The following is a 21,418-nucleotide window of genomic DNA, read 5'->3' as shown; positions in this document are numbered from 1 at the left end:
CATCAGCTGCTACACTTGGATACACTTCTAGAGCGGAACAGGAAATAGGTCTCGGCCTCATAACAGTAGTGTCAGCAGTGAAGAAGCTCCACCCACAAGTTTGCACATTGCATTCACACCCAACGACATTGTGTGACATGCGAGTGGAACAAAACTGGAGTGTTCTTGCTGGTGCGATTCACACACAAATTATACTTGCAAAGGGCCAGTGGGGTAAATCCATACATATTTCAGGGAGGTAGACACAGCTTGCTTTAGCATTCATTTTGAATATTTGCATTTTTATTTGTTTATAAATAAGATGTGGTATGTTAAAGAAAGCTAACAGCATTGACTGCTTGCAATGCTTTTAACGAGCTTTGCTTTATTACCAGATGATGTCGTAGTCTTAGTTTGGTGTAGTTTAAGCAGAAGTTATAAAATAGCACAGTTGCAGAGTTGCCATAATCAGCTATATTGCAACATAAAGTGCAGCTTTTCAAAAGTTTTGTATATCCAGTCATCTCCAAAAGTAAAACAAAAACAACTAAAACATGGAAAAAAAAGCTACTTAACCAGATTATTCTCATGTTTAAACGGGTGCTGACAGCAGCACTGAAGTCTGCAAGCATCCACAAAGTTGCACGCATTGCATGAGGCTTTGCTAACTTCACAATTTATAACTTTTCAGGGGTTCCAAAAACCAAAGCATAGCTGGGGCAAGTGCTGATAATTTTTCAGTTCATTCAAGTTAATGTTCTCGATAATTGCTTGATAGATATGCGCCCCACTATACTGCACAAGCATTACTTCCCCATCTTACTCCAAAGCCAAGTCTTCAGCCTTTTGTTCTGCCTCGCATGAGGAAATTGGCGTCACCAGTATGATTCCAATGATAATCTCCACCTCCTTAAAATGTTGGCAAGTTGGTTCGTGCATATTTCTGAGTATTTTGCTTTGTCCTCCATATGCTTAAGACTGGGATTTTTTGTATACTTTGAGTCCACCAGAGCCAATACTTTGCTGGGAGGACTTACCAGTAGAGGCAAATTAGTCTATGCCTGCTTTAGATGGCTCCTTTAAAAGCATGTTTCCCAGCGCTTGGTGTCGCTATGCTTTCCAAGGTGAATAATTGAAGACACTGTGTTTTCAAATAGCTTTTGCAAGAGCCAGCTGTGGTAAGAGGAAAAAAATAAAAATGAACAAAAGTTTAGGAAACCTGTCGCAGAATATAGGTTATGACGGCAAACGAAAGAGTCTTGAAATCTGCGTATGGAAAATTCAAAACAAAACAAAGACAATGAATCTCCCATTAGACTTGTTGCGCCGTCGAGCGAGGTTGACACAGAACAACACAGCACAGTCGGTCTCATGCAGCTTAAAAAAAAAAAAAAAAAAAACATAATTGACAGGAAGAAGAAAAATGCTTTTGCATTACTGCATCTACTCAAGTGCAGTCCTGGAATTTTTCAAGAGCAAAGTTTCATTGTGAAAAGCAAATGGACGGGCCTGCTCGGGCCCGGATCGAAGAGGGGGCAAGTAAGACCGAGCCCAGCGTAAATGCCGGCCTGTAGTTATGTTTTGTAGCTTCTCTCATATCCGAAGACTGCACTATGCCACACATGACAGTTCAGTGGTTGTATTTGTACAGCATTTATCCAACATCGCTTTCTTGCTATATCTGTGATTTGTTTTTACTCATAGGAGGCATGATCAGGATAAGTTGAAGGGACATAGTAATTTTGTAATTGGACCAGAAGTTTTCGGAAACTGAAAGTGATGACAAAGGACATTGCTCAATGTGTTTTACTTATTTCCTGTGTTAAAATAAAGATGACCAGCTGAAATGTAGTTTCATGCATGCCACCAAGGTGAGAGTCGCTCCTGTTGGCGCCTGCCTCGCGCACTGTTTATATGTTTGCCCGGTTTGAACAAGACAAGTTTCCCTATGAAAACTTCAATGGCTTGCATGGCACCAACCTTCAAACACACAGGAATAACCTTCAACGTCTTTGTTTCAGTCCCAGATTGAAAAGCAGAAGCTTGAAGCTGAAATTAAATCTGATCACATGTAGTCATTGCATGTCCTTTGGTCATTAGAAGGTTTGAATGATGACAGCAGTTTTTTTTTTTTTTTAACATCTTATTCTGCTGGCTATGTTGCGTGTGCTGCTTGTATCATTTGATGCAGACCGAGTAGTCCTCGGACGAATCTCATAGGGGGAGTCACTCGCATGCTCTGTTCCCCCACCCCAAGTGAAAAGGGGGACTTCTCGATTTATGCCACTGCAAGCGGCAGTGATGATTCCTCTGTAGTATGTGCCTTGTCTAGGCACTGGTGAATGGCATAAATGGCACTCGATGATGCTAGACAAAATGTACAACCGCATGGGCAGGGAAAACTACACAATTGATGGCTAAGGGTACAAAGCAATTTACCTTTTGGAAAAGGCAAAAGATGCTTGCCTGTGATGTAATGAAATTGGGTCACCACCATTGGTTGTTGGCCTTTTTTTTTTTTTTAGAGTGCAGCTCTTTGGCACCCGTTCCTGCATTTCGTGTCGTCGCCATCGGCATTTAGCCAGCTCCGCGGCTGGGGCAGCACGTCCTCCTTCCCCCCCTCTCTCTCTTCCTCCGTGGAAGCGACCGCGCGTGTTCTCTGATTGCTGTGCGCGATCCTGCCACCACTGTTTGCCGCACATCAGCAGCATCAGTCAGTCTCTCCTATCTCTTCGCCACACAACGTTCCTATGGGCCCACGCTCTGCCTCCCGCAACCTGCCGATAACTGAATTGCTCTCCTCATTTCTCTGACCACAAAGCTATCTTCATGAGAGTCGAGAACTGTTAGTGGAGTGTTTCTTGGAGGAATATGCGTGAAAATTAAAAAAGGTTCTCTGTAATTGTGCACACGTGTCTAACTCAAAATCTTTGGTTCAATCTATCTAACAGTGAAACAGCTGATGAGCTGTGCTCGAATTTCACGTTGGGAAGTAAAGTAATCATCGGAATTTTTTTTTTTTTCATGTATTTGCCACTTCTCTTTTAAAGAGACAGAACACTCACCAAAATATGTATGGTATTGTGGTGGAAATGAAAAGAAAAGAAATAGGGGTTTGTAATTTTAATTTGACGCTGAAAATCTCATGAAAGTGACTGAGGGGCCTCTTACAGCAAAACACTGAAATTATCACTTTAGTAACCCACATGACCACATCTTGGGAAAATGTCACTGGTTTTCGTAATTAGTGATTAGTGACCTAGACAGGAAAAGTAGAAAGGTAGGATTGAAAATCAATATGCCGGAGACTAACGTAATGTTCAAGAGCCTCGGAAAGGAACAGCAGTTTACGCTAGGTAGTGAAGCACTGGAAGTAGTAGGCAAATATATCTACTTAGGACAGGTAGTAACCGCAGATCCGGACCATGATAAGGAAATAACAAGAAGAATAAGATTGGGATGGAGCGCATTTGGGAAGCACTCGCAGATTATGACTAGCAGCTTACCGGTATCGCTCATGAGGAAAGTGTGCAACAGTTGCATCTTACCTACACTCACCTATGGGGCTGAAACGTGGAGGCTAACCAAGAGGGTTCTACTTAAGTTGAGGACAACGCAGAGGGCTATGGAACGGAAAGTGGTAGGGCTAACATTAAGAAATAGGAAGCGTGCAGATTGGCTCAGAGAAATAACTCAAGTTACTGACATTCTAGTGGAAATCAAGAAGAAGAAATGGGCAGGACATGTAGTGCGAAGAGAGGATAACCGATGGTCGCTTAGGGTAACAAACTGGATTCCAAGGGAAATAAAGCGTAGCAGGGGGCGGCAGAAAGTTAGGTGGGCAGATGAGGTTAAGAAGTTCGCAGGGGTCAAGTGGATGCAGCTAGCACAGAACCGTGTTAATTGGAGAAATATGGGAGAGGCCTTCGTCCTGCAGTGGGTATAGTCAGGCTGATGATGATGATGACTGACCTGCTCATATGAGGACAGCCAATCTTCCACGTCGTGTTCACCGGTTCCACTGAAGATAGGAGGGTCCCGTTGACGCAAAGCTCCAGCGCAGAAGACGGAGGACAAGGAGCCGGCTGGACTAGGGGTAGTTGCGTCGATCGTGGCTATTGTCGGTAATGTGCGGCTGCGGAGCTCCAGGGCGGACGGAAATTCTCACCTCCACCAAATGAAAGGGGTGTTACTGAGGGTTCAAAAGGGAATATAGCCCTCTGTAAGCTGCACGGCGAACAGCACAAGAACACAGTCCATCTAGGCACAAAACCAGCACGCGCGAGCAGCGTAGCGGCACTTTGTCGTTCTTTTCTTCGTCTTCGTGATAGCTGCTCTTCGTTCACTACAAGGTGTACATTCCTGTGCCATAGCAGCCTTGAGTGTGGAGACTAAAATGAACGCCGTTCTGCTTTTAAAAAAAATGTCTAATTACTCTCTGGCAGGAGAGATCTATAATAATTTTTGGTACATCATTTTTGTTGATGCGCAATCGCCAGCACAGTCGATACTCATGGTTGCCATCATTGGACTACTTAAAAACGGGCCCATGCACTGATAAAAAAATTCTCGGTAAAATGTTTCTATAATGCTTGTCATGTAGCTTCCTTTTATCTTGTCTTGTGTCTTCCTGTTCAGGCTATTTTTATTAATAATGGCTGGTTCTGACCAAACCGCTACGGAATCAAAAACTCAAGACGGGAAGCTTTCTGTCGGACCGAGAAAAATTAGACGGGTATATTGCAGTGGTCTGTCCCTTTACAGGGATATAAATACCAAATTTGGAGGCATTTTTCTTCTTGTTAATGATCCGTAAGACATCCCTGTATATGGATCACCACACTGTTTTCGCCCATGACCGCAAAATAATTTTTCGTTGAGTTTTCTTTTCACACCAGTTTCAGTAGACAAGAGATGGTAGTGACGTCACAATGGAATCTAGGTCATGTGTGGAATGTAAAAAGAGCGATATGATCGCTGACTCTTCCCTTGTTGTAATTCCTGAGGCTAGCTTTAGCGTTGTAGTGAATTCAAATGACACAAGAACAACTATACGCCCCGCGCATTGCGGAGGTTGCGCCGCCTGTCGGCGGTGTCACAAAACCCAGGCAGGGTTCTCCGATGGCCTTTCTCCTTGGGTTTCTATGCAGTCGAAGGTTTTGGTGCACGAAAATCGCTCGGTTCATACGCTTCAAATGGGGCCTGGTTCATGTTTAGAAACAACTGTTGTCTAGTGAGGTGCTCTAACAGCTATAAAAACTCCCTGGTAACGCATTTCAAGTTTCCTGGCCGGCCTTACGAACAGAAGTGAAGACACAGTGGATTGCTTCTGTGCGGCGAAAGAAGTTCTCACATCTCGTTACTTTTGTAATTAATTACTACATTGCTTTCATGGTGCTGCTATGAAATGTTAATTGTCCCATTACCTGTACCCCGTCAAGCAGCATCAGTTCATTGTAACTGCTTTTTTTTTAAAGTTCTATGCGAAAGACAGTTGCATGCTTCTTGCCAGAGCAAAGGCCGCATCATGTGCGCAGCAATTTTTTTTTTCAACGTGAATGGCTTTGAATCGTTTCTGAGCTCTTTGTGCATGTGCCCGTGTGTTTAACTGCTGTCGAGCAGGGAAGCATTGCTATTCGTTCGAGATTTGGCACAGCTGCCGCAATTTCCCACCTAGCTGTGGAATGTGATCCGCTGCGTGTAATTTCGGAATGCCGTGCTGCAGCGTTTTTTAATTGCGCAGATATTTCAGTCTCTAGCCGGCATAAGGTTGGCACATTCGTGCACATTTGACCGTGTCGTGATCGTTTGATTGTGATGCGGAAAAATTCTCATTATTGTGACATTTGATGTTCACTTGCTTTATAGTCCCATTTGTAATTGGAAAGGTATATTCGGTTGGATTCATTCCTAACACATCTTGTCGATTTCTGCTGACGCATATTTGCTTTCTTGTGAATTTAGTAGATAATAGCCCCTGGGAGCCCACCAAAAACAGCAGAATCTGCAGCCAGCAGTTTGTGAATGATGAATAATCAAATGACCAGAGGAGCCTATCGTACCCACATACAGTATTTCAGGTTGTTTACAGAGGCTTGACACCAGAGACATCTGAGAGGCATCAAGGGTAATTCTAATAATTTTTAGTGGCTGCATGAATCGCAACATGGATCACACCACGTTGCATGCATGACATTCAATGGTTTAGGAACTCTTCTTGCAAATCTATGTTTACACAGGTGACGAGTGAGCCGTGAAGCATTAGTAATGTGTGCATGCTAATCATTCTAGACTTTGCACTGCTTGGTCTTAAGTTCTCAGTTATAAAAATATATTTCGGTTCGTGCACTTGCCAGATGGGCTTGCTGCAGCTTTCTTATTTGTGTAAATAATGCTGTTTCTAACAGACATGAAGTTGAACATTGCCACATGTGTAACACATACCTTTGCGATGGTTGCATGCTAACTCTATCTCCCGACTGGGGTTTTACTTAGTTCACCTTAGGTAACCTTCACTTTTGTAGCTAAATGGGAAGCTTTTGGCTGGAAACTTATTTGGCAGTTGTGATATTTCATTCGCCGGCACTCACTTCGTAACTAATAGATCTTGAAGCTTGCTGGACGTATGCTTGCATTTTTTTAAGTTTAGTAAAGATGGGAGTTCGTGGGAACCAACAGACATCAGTCTGCAGCCATTATTTTGTTAATGACGAGGAGTAAAATGACCCTGAAAAACCTAGCACACCTACCCACAATATTTCAACAGCTTGCAGATGGTGTATGGGAGGAACATCTAAGAAGTCACAAGTGTAATTTTTTTTTTTTCCAGCTTTTCATTTCAACCTGGGTAATGCAAGTTAGGTAATTGCATGGCACAAAATTTTAAAACGGTTGCTTTTCACCTGTTACAGATGAGACAAAGATGGTGTGATGCCAGCCATAAAAAAAAATTAAAAATACACGTTTAAAATGCAAACTTTAACATGAAAGTTGAAGAAGTCAAACAATCACTGAATGCTTTACAGCTGTCATCTTGTTTCATACCAAGTGCGACTTGCGATTTGCGATATGTACAAGCTACACGCGTAGGCATCGCAAAACATCCGGGTAGATATCTAACGTTGAGCGATAGGACATGAAAACGTAAGAAGGTACCTCTGAGCAGCCAGCGTTGCCTCACTCGCTTCTTAAACTTAGATTCAAAAGCAGTAATAGATAATGCCACAATCGTCATGTGCGATTTTCATCTGCTATGGTGGCGGTCCAGTAATGTGGAGCTCTCCACTACTGTATCTAACGGAGCTCGAGAGGGGACAGCATGTGGAGAGGCAGTTGCACCAAAAACTAGCGCTAGTTAAAATAGTCGTGGTTTGAGCTGCAAATGGTGTGCTCTCGGTGTGCTCACGCTATTTCAATGATGTGTTACAGTCTTGTCAAATTTGGTAAAGATGGTGCACTTCACCATTAAACTTCTTTGTTAAGAACAAATTTGCCAAACCTACATGAGGCAAAAGCACACTTGAAGCATTATAGGGCGATACCACGAAGGTGCAAATCGCTATAAATTTTCTCAAGAGTGTTGGAAAGCCATACATGGCACATCTTTAACGTATTGAACTCCGGAATCAATTCCAGTATACGGTTGTTTGCCGATGATTGTGTTTTATATAGACAAATTAGAAATCAAGACAACGTTGCCCAGTTATAAAGTGACTTATCATGTGTTCTTGAATGGTGTTCTAAATGGAAAATGAAGTTAAATACTAAAAAAATGTGTTCATGTAACGTTTGCACGTAAAAAACATAAGTTAGCCTCAGAGTATAGCATCAGCGGTATTGTAGTGACACAAAAAGGGGCGCATAAATACTTAGGTGGGACACTTACAGCCGACTCTTCATGGAATACACATGTGGATACTGTAGTTGCAAAAGCCGCCAGGACCTTGCTTTATACAGCGAAATCTGAAACACGTGCCGCCTTGTTTGAAATCAATAGCCTACCTAACGTACGGTCGACCATTGCTTGAATACGCTTGTGCCGTATGGGACCCTTGGCAAACAACACTGAGCAATGAAATTGAAAACATCCAAAATAGAGCAGCAAGGTTTGTCCTGTGTTGGTACTCGATAAGTGATAGCTGCACCGTCATGAAAAATGAATTCGGATGGGAAACTCTCTCCTCTCGAAGAAGGAAATTACGACTTAAGCTGTTGTACCAAATATACCACAACAAAACAGGCATCTGCTCACACAGATCATTGTTTTAAAATTTTGGAATACCGTGCCAGAACTAACATGTATGCCAGTTCCTTTTTTGTTCGATCCATCAGTGAATGGAATCGGCTTTCAGGTTATCAAGTGTGCTCCATAAATGAAGATGTGTTTTTTTCCACTCTGTAACCCCCCTGCTGTAGCGCCCTCGGGCTAAGTGGGGTAATCACGAATGAAGAAAATAACCTCAGTGTCACTAAAGCGAAATCATGAGGAGCCACTGACAGAAGCTTACGAAGTAAATAATCTGAAGAGGAGAAAAGGCTACCCATGAGTGCTGTTAATCCTCCATGCAGGCAGCACTGATTAATGCTAAGGAATTTATCGACACAACACAGGACCGAAAAGGATGTGCACAAGATAGCATAAATGCACTGCTCGTTGATGTGAATTCCAAACTAGTGGTAGTGCTTGAGTGCATCAAAGTACTTTGGTAGTTTGAATCTATCAAGTGGCGAAAAGCATTTAACCAGACTTGATTTTCAGACGTGAAGCGTAGAAAAAAAGCATTCCATTTGCTAGTGTTCCAAATTGTTGCTCAGGTCAGCTGTGATATTTTAAGCATCTGTATATGTTTTGGCTGTTTGTCTTGCCTTGTCAGAGATGCACGCACAGTCAAGCTGAGCATTGAACATTGAAAAAAAAAAGGGGGGGGGGGGGGGATCAGACTGGATGTTTTGTATGTCAGGAATAGAAAATTTTTATTATAAGCTTTAAATCCTAAAAACATGCTCCAAAACTCTTGTTTTACTGCTCCAAAGCTGCTCCAAAACTCTTGTTTTACTGCTCCCTGAGCTGCTCTAAAATGCTCAAGCCTGCTTCCACCCCTGCATGTGCAAACTTTAACTATGCTTGCTGCAGCAATGGGACAGCCGGGGACTGTGCCCCGCCTGTGCTTCCCGCAGTCGCCGGTAGGTGGCTTTCAGTGGCGCCCCTACAGGTGGTGCATGGGGCATATATTGTGTAGGATGGGGGTTTATTGAGTAGATCAGTAGGACTTGATCAGCAGGACTGGGCAGATCAGCGGCGAGCACAGCGACAGCGAACACCATCAGGTCCAACACGCGCAGCAATCACGATGTGACTGCCTAGAATGTTCCTTGTGTACTTCTTCCTCTTCACAATTACCCGCGGGACGAAGAGGAGACATCCTGGCGACTTACGGCGTGAGCAAGACGGCAGGGTCGTAATAGGGTTGGAGGCGCTGGACGTGAACAATCTCGCGTCCGCGCCGGCGTAGATCATGACACGGCGTAAGAGGTTCCACCACATAATTAACCGGAGAGGTGAGCTCCAGAACTCTGTATGGGCCATGGTATTTAGCAAGAAAATTTAAAGACAGTCCAGGAACATTAGAAGGTATCCACAGCCACACAAGAGCGCCAGACGAGAAGTCCGGTGTCGAGTGTTGGTTGTCATGGTTGGATTTATGGCGGTACTGTGTGTTAGCCGTGAATGCACGGGCAATTTGTCAACAGTCTTCCGCATGCTAAACTGCTTGAGACGCAGGAGTATACTCTGATATGTCTGGCTGATACAGAAGTATGGTGTCGATTGTAGCCGAGGGGTGACGGCCGTAGAGGAGAAAAAAGGGAGAGAAGCCAGTAGTAGACTGCGTTGCGGTATTGTAAGCATAAGTGACATAAGGAAGGACGAGGTCCCAATTTGAGTGGTTGGAGGAGACATACATAGAGAGCATGTCGCCAAGGGTACGATTGAAACGCTCAGTGAGGCCATTAGTCTGGGGATGATAGGCGGAGGTGGTTCTATGAATAATGTTGCACTTGATGAGCAAGGCTTTCACAACGTCACTCAAGAAAACGCGTCTTCTGTCGCTGAGCAGCTCTCGAGGTGCGCCGTGACGAAGAACAAATCGATGCAAAATGAAGGAAGCTACTTCTGACGCTGTAGGAGATGGAAGTGCAGCGATTTCTGCATACCTCGTCAGATGATCAATGGCTACGATAGCCCAGCGGTTGCCGGCTGCAGTGTAAGGAAGTGGCCCGTACAAATCAATGCCGACGCGGTCGAAAGGGCGTGGTGGGTTGGGTAACGGCAGCAACTCTCCAGCGGAACATTGAGGAGATGGCTTGCGACGTTGACAGGTGAGGCATGAGTGAACATACTTGAGTATGAAGGTGTACATGCCCCGCCAGTAGTAACGCAGCCGGAGACGAGTGTATGTCTTGAAGACACCTGCGTGACCGGATTGTGGGTCAGCATGGAAATAGTCACAGATTTGCGAACGTAGCTGCTGGGGAATAACTAGCAACCACTTGCAGCCATCTGCGCAGTAGTGAAGTGGGAAGCATGGCGGCAGAGAGCACGCGATGGAGAAGCAGCTGTAGGATTTGAGATAAAATCGAGGATAGAATTTATCCAAGGATCTTGCCGCTGCGCTGACGGCATGTCATTGATGTGAAGCGATGGCGGGGAATCGTCGGAAGAGGGAAGGCTCGCGACCTCAGCTGTAAGGGGGCAGCGGGAAAGTGCATCGGCGTTGTGATGCTTGCGGCCGGAGCAGTAAACAACGCGGACATCATATTCCTGAAGGCAAAGAGTCCATCTTGCCAGTCTGCCAGACAGGTCTTTCAGTGAGGAAAGCCAGCAAAGCGCATCGTGGTCCGTCACTACGTCAAAAGGGCGGCCATAGAGGTAAGGGCGGAATTTAGTAGGAGCCCAAATAATCGCTAAGCACTCTTTTTCAGTGACAGAGTAATTGGATTCAGCCTTCGTGAATGTTCGGCTAGCATAGGCGACCACATAATCAGTATAGCCTGATTTGCGCTGAGAGAGCACAGCTCCGAGACCGATACCACTGGCGTCTGTGTGGACCTCAGTAGGCGCTGTGGGGTCGAAGTGACGTAGCACAGGCGGTGCCGTGAGGATGCGGCGTAAAGTACTGAAGGCATCATCGCACATTGGCGACCACGATGGAAGGTCGGAACTGCCGGAGAGAAGGTCTGTCAATGGAGCAGCAATTGAAGTAAAATTTCTAATAAAGCGGCGAAAGTAAGAGCACAGCCCGAGGAAGCTACGTAGGTCTTTGATGGAAGTCGGTTTGGGAAAGGCTGCTACGGCACGAAGTTTGGCAGGATCTGGAAATACACCTTCTTTGGAGACAACGTGGCCGAGAATGGTGAGCTGGCGGGCGGCAAAACGACATTTTTTCAAATTCAGCTGCAGTCCGGCATCAGATAGGCAGGTCAAAACGTGCTTCAGACGGTAGAGGTGTGTGTCAAAGTCAGGAGAAAAGACGACAATGTTGTCGAGGTAGCAGAGGCACGTCTTCCGTTTTAGGCCACGCAAGATGATGTCCTTCATCCGTTCAAATGTTGCCGGAGCATTACAGAGGCCAAACGGCATAACTGTAAATTCGTACAAGCCGTCAGGAGTTACAAAGGCAGTTTTGGGGCGATCAGCCGCTTCCAGGGGAACTTGCCAGTACCCGGAACATAAATCTAGGGAAGAAAAGAGCTCGGCGCCTTGCAAACAATCGAGAGCGTCGTCGATGCGTGGGAGAGGGTAGACGTCCTTTCGCGTAATCTTATTCAGGCGGCGATAATCGACACTGAAGCGGATAGAACCATCTTTCTTTTTTACGAGGACAACAGGTGACGCCCAAGGGCTGCTTGAGAGCTGAATCACGCCATTCTGAATCATTAGGTCGACTTGCTCTTCAATAGCCTGGAATTCTGTTGCAGACACACAATAGGGGCGCTGTCGCAGTGGTGCATGGGTGCCGGTGTCGATGCGATGAGTAACTGTAGAAGTTTGACCCAAAGAACTTTGATGAGAGTCGAAGGAGGAGCGAAATTGATGTAGTAGGTTCAAAAGCTGAGTGCGCTGCGCTGGAAGAAGATCGGCGTCGATGGAACGGAGGAACAAGTCTGTAGAGGGGGAAGCGGGCGCAGGTGAAGGGGTGCTGAGCGCAGTCACGGCAGAGCGTCGTCAGGTTCCTCAGAGATCAGAAGAGATGCGATTGGCTGGATACTGCCGAGGCATTCACCATGGCACAGAGCAGTAGGGGAGTTAAATGGGTTAGAGACCCATAACATGGAAAGGCCAGCGGAAATAGCGAGCACAGCATAGGGCAATGGAAGGCACTTGCAGCGCAGGAAAGTATGGGCTGGTGTGAAGAGAACGGTCTCATCGCTAACAGAGGCACAAGCAACACGAACAAGCACAGAAGAGCAGGGAGGAAGGTCAATATCTTCGACGACGAGGGCTTTAGCACAGAAATTTCGTGGATCAGCGTCTGGTAAGGCATCGGGCAAAGTCGAGAACCCCACTTCAGCTCGAGCACAATCGATAATAGCAGTGTGACACAACAGGAAATCCTAGCCTAAAATAACAGCGTGTGAGCAACTTGGCAGCACGACGAACTCAATTGTATAAAGGCAATTCTGGATAACTACTCGAGCGGTGCACGCTGCTAAAGGCTTGATATGCTGAGCACTGGCCATTTGCAACGAAAGTAATGCAATTGGCGTCTTCACTTTCTTTAAAGAGCTGCATAGTTTTGCGTCCATAACCGAAATCGCCGCACCAGTGTCAGTTAGAGCCACGACAGCAACGCCCTCGACGAAAACTTCAATAAGGTTGGCCGGCGACAGATGAGGACTTGGGAAGTTCGACGGGGTCGCAGTTCTCACCTCAGGAACTGCGGCCTCTAGTTTTCCTCAAGTGAAGCGTTCTGTCCACGTCGCATCGGAGAGATAGAGCGGCGTCGCGGCGACGGTGAACAGCGGTCGGACATGGCTGAGCGGTTTGGGGAGAAATGACGGCTGGCTGGAGGCTCAGTAGGCGCGGAATACTGAGGCGTCGAAGACCAGTACCCAGAACCATGAGTAGGTGGTGCCGACACTGGAAGACGATTTCGACAATAACGAGAAATATGTCCAGCCAGCCTGCAAGTGTAACAAATTGGCCGGTTATTTGTCGTGCGCCAGGGATTGCGCGGTCTTGGAGCCGGTCGAATAAACTACGCAGGTTCTCGAGCAGGACCAGGAGGCGGCTGAACGTAGGCAGGTTGCGGCGGAGCATATGTAGGTGGTGGTCGGGCAGCAACAGCCGCATATGTCAACGGGGCTGCGACAGGCATGGATTGAGGGACTGGAGGAAGAGATTCGGCTACTTGTTCTTGAATAATCTGCCGCAAACTGGGGGCTAGGTGTGAGGGAGGCTCTTCATGGCAGGACATAAGCGAGAGCTGTCGAGCAACTTCTTCCCGAATGAAGCTCTTGATTTGTGGCAGCAGCGCAGAATGTTCAGCTGCATCTGTCAGGCCAGCAAGCGACTCAGAGTGCATGGTGTTCGCGCGAGTTATGACCCTTTGTTTGCGCATTTCATCATAACTTTGACACAGTGTGACCACTTTTGCGACGGTGCAGATATCTCAAGCAGTCAGCATCTGGAAGGCGTCGTCATCAATGCCTTGCAGAATGTGCTTAATCTTGTCGGCCTCTGACATCTATGCGTTCACGCGCTTGCACAAGTCGACGACGTCCTCAATATAACTTGTGAAATTCTCGCCAACCTGCTGAAACCGCGCACGCAAGCGCTGTGCAGCACGGAGTTTCCTCACAGCCGGACGGCCGAAAACTTCAGAGAAGCTAGCTTTGAACACGGACCATGATGGAATGTCCGCTTCATGGTTCTGAAACCATAAATTTGCTACGCCGGTAAGATAGAAAATCACATTGCTTAACTTCGTTTCCGCGTCCCATTTGTTATAAGCGCTCACTCGCTCATAGGATGTGAGCCAGTCCTCGACGTCATGGTCGTCAGTGCCGCTGAAGATAGCGGGGTCTCGCTGGCGGAGGGAGCCGGGACAGATAATGGCTGAGCCAACTTGTACGGCTTGGTGGTTAATGTCCTCAGGCATCGCAGGAGGTGGTAGTGTGCGGCTGCGGAGTTCCAGGGCGAGAGGATAGATTTTAACCGGCAGCTCCACCAAATGTAGGATGGGGGTTTATTGAGTAGATCATTAGGACTCGATCAGCAGGACTGGGCAGATCAACGGCGAGCACAGCGACAGCGAACACCGTCAGGTCCAACACTCGCAGCGGTCACGATGTCACTGCCTAGAATGTACCTCGTGTACTTCTTCCTCTTCACAATTGCAGTTTTTTTATCCCAAATGTGACAGCCTTGACTTTTAATGTCAAACCCATCACTCGACTGTTAAAACCGAAACAGGTGGCAAAATAAATTTGATCTTAAATTATTCTGTAGTCGTAGGCGAATATCGCGCGATGATCTGTGCACAATACTGTCTTATGCATCATTACAAAGGATAAAACATGGACCCAAAAATTGAGCGTCTATACTCTTTTCAAGTTACACCTGACCATGGAATGAACCGAGGCTGGCTTAGGGCTGCACATCAAGGACTTTCTGTAGTTAGCTCATTGTTTGCTATCATGCAGTGCCTAATCTTTGACCTTAAGTTCATGCATCGTCTCTGCCATCCTTTTCTGATATAGGGCAAATACACATGATGAATCGCATTCACCCAATATAGGATAGATCCCTACAGATTAAAAATAAGATGAGAAAGGGTCTGCAAGGCAGTTTCACAGCTCCTAGATTATGTTTTAAAGACTCCTGCACCTTGCCTTCTGAAAATTTTGTTTTGAAGTGGCTTTTGTGAGGCATACCTCAACAAACCTGCCTTTATAGAAAGCTGCCTTCTTGCACAAAGTCCGACTGATGTTATTACAGGGATGGAAGCACTGCTCCAAATGGCTCCCACAATGTTTTGCTATCAGATTTATCTGAACACGAAAACGATGGCAGCACACCGGTGGCAGGGGTGTAAAATATCTTGTGCTGGACTTAATACGAATAAAATTTTTGTAACTTACGGAACCATGAAGCATAATAAATATTTGGTCGCAAGTAAACTTAATATGGGCCACAAGCGACTGAAGGGAATTGCGAAAAAAATGCTCAATACATGTGACATAGCCTTTTGAATCATTAGTGGAGAAAGCAGGAAGTGAAGAATATAGCGTAAACTACCGCAAGCCATCTGGGAACTTGTCTGGGTGCAAAAAATAAATTATTTGTTCTAATGATTTTGCTGTGAAAACAAGCCGGTACTTCATTGAGCCCCTTTGGCAATGACAAACATGTCAGGCCTATGTCAGACAAAAGAATACATGCATGTACTTGAAGCATTATGGGGTGGTGTGCCAAAGGTGCCAAGCACTAGAAAAGTGAAATAAATGAGCTGAAGGACGAAAAGGCATTACGGATCAGTGCTTACGAATTTATCAGCAGAGGCGTAGGATCAAAAAGGATATGCACAAGATACAGTGCAAATATATGCTGCTCATTGATGTAATCTCCAGTCTGGTGGCGCTGCTTGAGTGCATAAATGTGGTGTATTCCATGTTTAAATCTCTCAAGCCAAAATAGGCAGAACCTTTAGGTTAAACATGATGTTCAGTTATGAAGTGCACAAGCAAGTATTCCGTTCGCTGCTAGTTTATTCCTAATTGTTCCTTAGGTCAGCATGTATTAAATTAGAACCCCTTTATAGTAAAGCCACTGGGACCAGCAAAAACCTTTAATATATCAGGGTCTTTAATGTATTACTTGGTGATGACATGGTTCTGAAGATGCTGTCTGGTAATTAACTGAGTACGTCTTGTTATGCAATGAAAAAGAAGAAACTCTGAAATGCCTTCCATCTCTTTCTTCTCTCTTCGTGCCATTTTTTCAGTTATTAGATTTTTTTGTTTACATCTTCTGCAGGTGCCTCCTAAGCATGAGGGCAATGTGGCTACGAATATAACAGAGTTTGATTTCATGTGGAAACCAAAGCCTTGCATGAACACGGCGCTCTTCCGCTGTTTTTGTCTTTTAAGGCAATAGATGAGAAATGCACGCGGCAGTCAAGGGCTGCAAACCTGCTCACGCCGCGCCTCCAGTTCTTGCCACTGCTCCCTTGTGCTTCATGCTGCACAGTGCTGCGAACGCTGGCTGTCTCTTCCCTTCCTCATTTCTCATTGAACTTTTATTCTTTTTTTACTTTTTGAACGGATCGTGTTGCCTTCTGTCTATGATTGTAGGCAGCTTTACTTTCTTTTTTTCTGCGAGCTGCGTACTTTCCCTCACGGCTCTAAGGCCTACGTAAAGTTGACTTCTGCTGAGTGCTGCTGAGCCCAGCAGTAAAGCTATTTAAAGGCATACTCGGTGCATTTCTCTTTTTTTCTTTTTTAAGTTTCCTTGTGATCCTACGTAGCATGCATGCAGCAATGTCATTTAGTGGGAAGTCGACACCACGGCCAGACTCACTTTACTATAACCGATTTTTCCAAAACTGTTTTTACTATGTACATGGAAGATGAACTGGGACTTCAGATTCACTTTACAGTCCAGCCCACTTATAACAGCCGCAGATATAACGAATGCTCGCTTAGTATGAACGAGGGTGGTGCTACCGTCAAAATATATATTGGGGCAATGGCACAGTGTCTCACATAGAACGAACTGTTGTGGCCTCAACACTCGGTTAGAGCGAACGCGAAGCTGTCGAGCCCCCGTAGTTGACCGAGCCGGCGGTGTTTGGCGCGGTTTCGCGCACTTTGTGTTCCCCTGACACGACACAAACACAGAGCGCACAAAGCGTCCCCCGGCGCTCCTTTGCGGGTAAAATAAAGTAAAAAAAGAAAAAGCGCGCGCGTGCGCTTTGTCGTTTCCATTGTTGATCGCGATTGATGTTGCCATGCCAGTACTCATCAGCTTGCTTGCCGCCGTGGAGATGTTGAAAGCGGCGGATGGAACTCACCGCGGAGTGCATAGCAAATTGCTTCCGCAAGGCGGGTTTTATGGGCCCAGGCACCGAGGACGCCATAGATCACCCACCGGAAGGCCGGTCGCACGAGGACTTGTGGCAACGCGTCGTTGACATGCAGCTGGCCGAACCTGACATTGTCTGGGACGATTTCGTTTCTGCTGATGACGACGCCGACATTGCAGAGCCATGCACTGACGAAGCTATTGTGCATGAAGTGCGAGCCCTTCCTAACTGCCCAGAGACCGACGAGGACGATGACGAGGATGCTGCTCTACCGCCGGTTGCTGTGAACGCTTCAACCGCGATCGGTTGCATCGCGTCGCTTAAGGAGCTTGTGTGCAGCAGAGGCTTTGGCGATGAACATATTACCGCGCTGGAAAAATTAGAAACGGCAGTGATGCGATCAGCTTTGAAGAAGCAGACATGCATCACGGACTTCTTTCAAAAATTAACTTTCGTCTCGCTTGCTCTTTTTGCCCGTATTATAGGTGGTCCGCTTACTACGAACTTTGGATACAACGAACAAATGCCGCGTGACGATCAACTTCGTTATAAGTTGGCTGGGTGTGGGAGTGGGAGTTTACTATAGCAGGGTTCCACTGTACTTTAAACATCTTTACATGTTTTGACCATTTGTCTTGCTTTGTTAGGGATGTTTGCAGAGTTGAAAAATCATGTAATGTTGCATAAAAAAGAACTTTGTCCTTTCGAGGGAAAGGACAAAGTTCGGATAAAATTTCATGCTGAATGCCCTGCATGCTGCATAAATTTGTTTTTGAAAAAAGGAAAAGGTGCACTATCTTTCACTTCTTTCCATGGGCACCCCACACAAGGGAAGGGAAGAGTGAAAGAGAGAGGTGGAGAGCTACGAAATAATTTTGACCACCTGGTAGTTTTTAACATGCACTGACGACGTACTGCACATGGGCGTGTTGTGCCTTTTTCCTTTACCAAAATATGGCCACCGCGGCCATGTATTAGAACCCAAGTACTTTCAATAGGTGAGCATCTTAACCACCTTGGCAGGTGCGTGCCACGTTTTCAGGCATCACCTGACTGACGGAAATAACAGCATGGTCTACATAACCCTATGCTAAAAAACTTAAAAGGGGAGAGAGCCATTGTAGTAGCGGCGGCAGCCGAGCTGGCCGTATTCGAAAAAACAGCCCAGACCAGGTGCAGGATAAGGAATGACGTTTATTCGTTCTTTGACGCGCTTATATAGCCAGCGCGGTTACTTATCCGCTGCTGCTATCAGTTAGCAAGTGGCGCGTCATGCACACGCGCTATCACATTCTTCCTTCCCCCCAAGATCATTGTCTTTAATCCTTGGTTTCAATGACGGAAATCATGAGAAGTGTACCGGTCAGGTTGTTTTCGGGTGCGCTGACTTCTGCGCAGAGGTGTTCGAGAGTCTGAATGAGTTTCGGCTTGCGTCCGAGGACCCCCATTGTCAGCAGCTGGAGGTAGCGCTTCCTGCTCTTCCAGTGGTGGTGGGTTCCGATTTGTAGCATCTTCGAGAAGGGGAGGTGCAGGCGTGCCCACCTCAGGATGCACCTGCTGGCGTGCGGTGAAGCCATCTTCATCCGTGCTGGGTATCCCCAGGGCAGGCATGTCCACCTCGTGATGCGCCTGTTGGGGTTCCGCGAAGGCCTCCTGATGGCGTGCGGAGTCCTTGGTCCTGGGTAATCTAGGACGCATCGCCTCGGTCTCCAACCCTGCATGTCGGAAACAACTTCGCGAACGCAAATGATCAATATGAACATGCCGGACGACGTTCTGCGTTTCTACAAGGTAGGTCACAGGGCTGATTTGCCGTTCTATACGCCCTTCCGTCCATGACACCTTCTCTTTCCTGACTGTTTTCACGTATACGAAGTCGCCCTCCCTAAATGAACGGAAAATCGATCTTCGTTGATCAAGCTGCCTTTTTACTACTTCTTGCTTTTTCTCCATGTCATCACGAAACGACGGCTTTAGTAATGAAAGCTTTGTGCGCGGCGTTCGCTTCAGGAACAGTTCTGCGGGAGACTTGCCTCTGACCTGTTAGGTGTTGTCCGATACGCCAGCAAGAAGTGACCCAGTCTCTCCCGCAGCGATCTGCTGTTAACTCCCTTGCTGTCATGGAGGAGCTGCTTGCGAAGGCTCTTCTTGACCGTTTGAACTGCCCTTTCGACTGCCCCGTTGGGCTCCGGATGGTATGGCGGGCTGTACGTGCGTCGGATGCCACATGTATCGAGGAAGTCCTGGAATTCCTGCGATGAAAACTCTGGGCCATTATCAGAAACCAGTTGTTCAGGGAATCCGTAAGCAGCAAACAGACTTCGCAAGCACTCGATGGTCTTTGCGGCGGTAGTGGAGGACATAGGGAACACTTCGAGCCACTTTGAAAACCAGTCGACACACAGGAGAAATGTCGTTTTTTCAAACTAAAAAAAATCTACATGTACTCGCTGCCAGCAGCGGGCGGGAAACGGCCATGGCTCGAGTGGAGCACGGGCAACAGTATTTTGCATTGCTTGGCAAATGCTGCAGCGTTTTAGTTTTTTCGATGGCCGAGTCTAACCCTGGCCACCATAGCAGGCTGCGTGCGAGCATCTTCATGCGTGACGCCCCAGGGTGTTCCTCGTGCAACAGTCGTAACACAGAGTCCTGCAACTTTGTGGGCACAATAACTCTGTTCCCCCACGTGATGCAACCTGCTTCGAGAGATAACTCCGAGCGTTTGCTATAGTACGGCACAAGTTCGGCATCTTGCACTTGTGCTGGCCATCCTTCCAGTGTATATCGGTATACCTTGCTGAGCGTACGGTCATACTTGCTCGCTTTGGCAATATCTTTGGCCGTCAGTGGCATAGTTTGGAAAACGGCTAGTGTATATATCTGATCTACATTGGTTCCCCCTGCAACAGGCAGTCTGGAGAGCGCATCTGCGACTTGCATTTGAGATCCTTTCCGATATCTCAAGTCGTAACGATAAGAAGCCAAGATCAAAGCCCATCTCTGCATTCGAGCCGCCGCCAAAGATGGAACAGGCTTCTGCGAGCCCAAGATGCCTAGCAATGGTTGATGATCCGTGAACAACGTGAATGTTCGCCCATATAGATAGCGATGAAACTTTTTGAGGCCAAAGATTATCGTTAGCGCTTCTCGCTCGATGTGGGCATAGCCCCTTTCCGCTTGTGATAACGTCCTGGATGCAAAAGCAACAGGTTTTTTCATGTCATTTGGAAGTATGTGAAAAATAACTGCACCGAGCCCATACTGTGATGCGTCGCAGCTCATAGCCAAGGGTTGCTTTGGATCGTAGTAAGATAGTACCGGACTGTCCGTGAGCAAGTTTTTTGTTTTCTGAAATGCTTGAACACACATGTCTGTCCATTCCCAACGTTTTCCTTTCTTCAGAAGCTCGTACAGTGGGGCAGCAGCTGTTGCCAAGTTTGGCAGGAACTTTGAGTAAAAGGTTATCATTCCAAGGAATGATTTCAGCTCAGTACTATTTGTGGGCTCAGGTGCGTCAGTTATTGCCCTTACTTTGGACCGCAGTGGCTTTATTCCTTCCGCTGAAATTTTGTGACCCAGGTAGCGGACTTCACTGCAAAAGAACTTGCATTTTTCCATGCGCAGTGTCACATTGTGATCCTGTAATCGTCTCAACACTTGTTCTAGCTTTTGGCGACATTCAGTGATACTCGAACCGCCAATGATGACATCATCAATGTAACATCCTACTTGGGGAATATCTTTGAGAATACAGTCCATGAGCGACTGGAATATGGCAGGAGCACTTGCAATGCCGTAGGGCAGTCGCTGAAATTGATAAAGACCTTGGTGTGTGTTTACAGTTAAAACAGCCTTCGAGTCTTCGTCAAGTTCCACTTGCTGGTAAGCGGCAGCCAGGTCTAGCACGCAGAATACCCTTGAGCCTGCCAACGTTGCGAACAAATCCTCTGGCACGGGGAGAGGGTAATGTTCACTCAACAGTACGGGGTTTACTGTGACCTTGTAGTCACCACAGAGCCGTACTTTTACTCCTCCATCCTTTGGTACTACTACCAAAGGTGTCGCCCAATCGCTTCTAGTGACCCGTTTTAATATGCCAGTCCGTTCCAAGAAGTCAAGTTCCTCTGACACAGCTTGTCTCAAAGCAAAAGGCACTGGACGGGCCTTACAAAGCACTGGTTTACTGTTCGGCTTCAAGAGGACTTGTGCCCTGTAGCCCGTTATCAGCCCCATTTGCGGCGAAAACACGGGTTCGAATTTCTTCTTTATCTCAAGTACGGCATCATCTTGCTGCAAAGCTTTAACTTCTTGCCAGTTCAATTTAAGCTTACTCAGCCAATTGCGACCCAGTAGAC

At 46.5% G+C, this 21,418-nt stretch overlaps 1 protein-coding gene and 1 pseudogene across 1 annotated transcript in view; one reads left to right on the top strand and one right to left on the bottom strand.

Moving 5' to 3' along the window:
• The window catches only part of LOC146207125 (prefoldin subunit 3-like), a 34,056-nt gene that overhangs the window by 1,709 nt on the left and 10,929 nt on the right, over nt 1-21,418 (top strand). The window lies entirely within an intron of this gene.
• On the bottom strand, nt 13,236-14,181 carry LOC146207126 (uncharacterized; annotated as a pseudogene).

This window comes from Amblyomma maculatum, chromosome 1, assembly GCF_055883805.1.
Source record: "Amblyomma maculatum isolate TAMU_Amacu chromosome 1, ASM5588380v1, whole genome shotgun sequence".
Lineage (NCBI taxonomy): Eukaryota > Metazoa > Arthropoda > Arachnida > Ixodida > Ixodidae > Amblyomma > Amblyomma maculatum.
This window is presented reverse-complemented; position numbering and strand designations above follow the sequence as displayed.